Here is a 702-nt window from a genome sequence, read left to right on the forward strand (position 1 = left end):
TGAGGGGGTGGTCAGTGACTTCCCCGCCGCCGCTCTGAGCGCCCCGGGGCCGCCGGGCCGGGCAGGCCTCGCCATCTCCGTGCCCTCAGGATGCTCCGGGCGGCCCTGGGGGAGTCTCGGGGGGGCTGCTGAGGAGGAGGAGGGTGAGGGGTGCTGCTGCCACACTCCTCGTGTCGGCAACGAGGGCCTCGCTGTCAGCCAGAACTGCCCTTCCAGCCGTTCTCTCCTTCACCAAACCTTTCTGGTAGAGTTCCTGCAGGACAAAAGAGAACAAAATACATGTAGAGAAAGTGGTGAGGGAGCTGAGAGAAGGCTGGTGCTGTACTCCAGTGTGGTCACCGAGCTTTGCTGTACAGGAAAGTACAGCAAACACGTACAAACACGCCTATAGGGAAACAATGATGATTGTAACCTTGTGAGGAAGTGGGAGGTGGAGAGGGAGTATGAAGCGAAGGTCATTGTGTTTATTTTGTCAGGAAAGATAGGTCCCAGCAATCCAGGGACAGGGGTGCACACACTACCAAGTTCAGGAAATTGTAGCAAAATTTCCTATTTTGTGGGTAAAAGGTTGATCTCTCTAGCATACTGAGGAGAAAATGCCACTTTTTGTGGGTGTATTTCACCCACAGCTGTGCAGTTTGGCAGTGTTGGTAGCTCTTGTGCCTCATTTGTAAGTTTACCAAAATTTCTTAGTTTTTCCAA

This window comes from Geospiza fortis, unplaced genomic scaffold (genome assembly GCF_000277835.1).
Source record: "Geospiza fortis unplaced genomic scaffold, GeoFor_1.0 scaffold157, whole genome shotgun sequence".
Lineage (NCBI taxonomy): Eukaryota > Metazoa > Chordata > Aves > Passeriformes > Thraupidae > Geospiza > Geospiza fortis.